This window comes from Cebus imitator, unplaced genomic scaffold, assembly GCF_001604975.1.
Source record: "Cebus imitator isolate Cc_AM_T3 unplaced genomic scaffold, Cebus_imitator-1.0 Scaffold482, whole genome shotgun sequence".
In the NCBI taxonomy this organism is placed as follows: Eukaryota; Metazoa; Chordata; class Mammalia; order Primates; family Cebidae; genus Cebus; species Cebus imitator.
This window is the reverse complement of record NW_016107797.1, coordinates 977,392-977,622: the sequence shown is the minus strand read 5'-3', so window position 1 is coordinate 977,622 and position 231 is coordinate 977,392.

The following is a 231-nucleotide window of genomic DNA, read 5'->3' as shown; positions in this document are numbered from 1 at the left end:
AGCTCCCAGTGAAAGCGCAGAGGGTGAGTGGACGCCGTGTTTTTATTGCCCACAGACTAGGAAATTCCCAGGCAGAGGTGCTCCACGGTCTCCAGCGCGGCTGTTTCGGCCAGCGCCGCTGTGCCGGCCAGGGCCGCTGCTTTGCCCCGCGCGGCTGCTTTGTCGGCGCCCCGGAGCCGCGGTTCTCCGTACCAAATACACTGGTCCGGGGGCCCTTTAGGCTGGCGATTG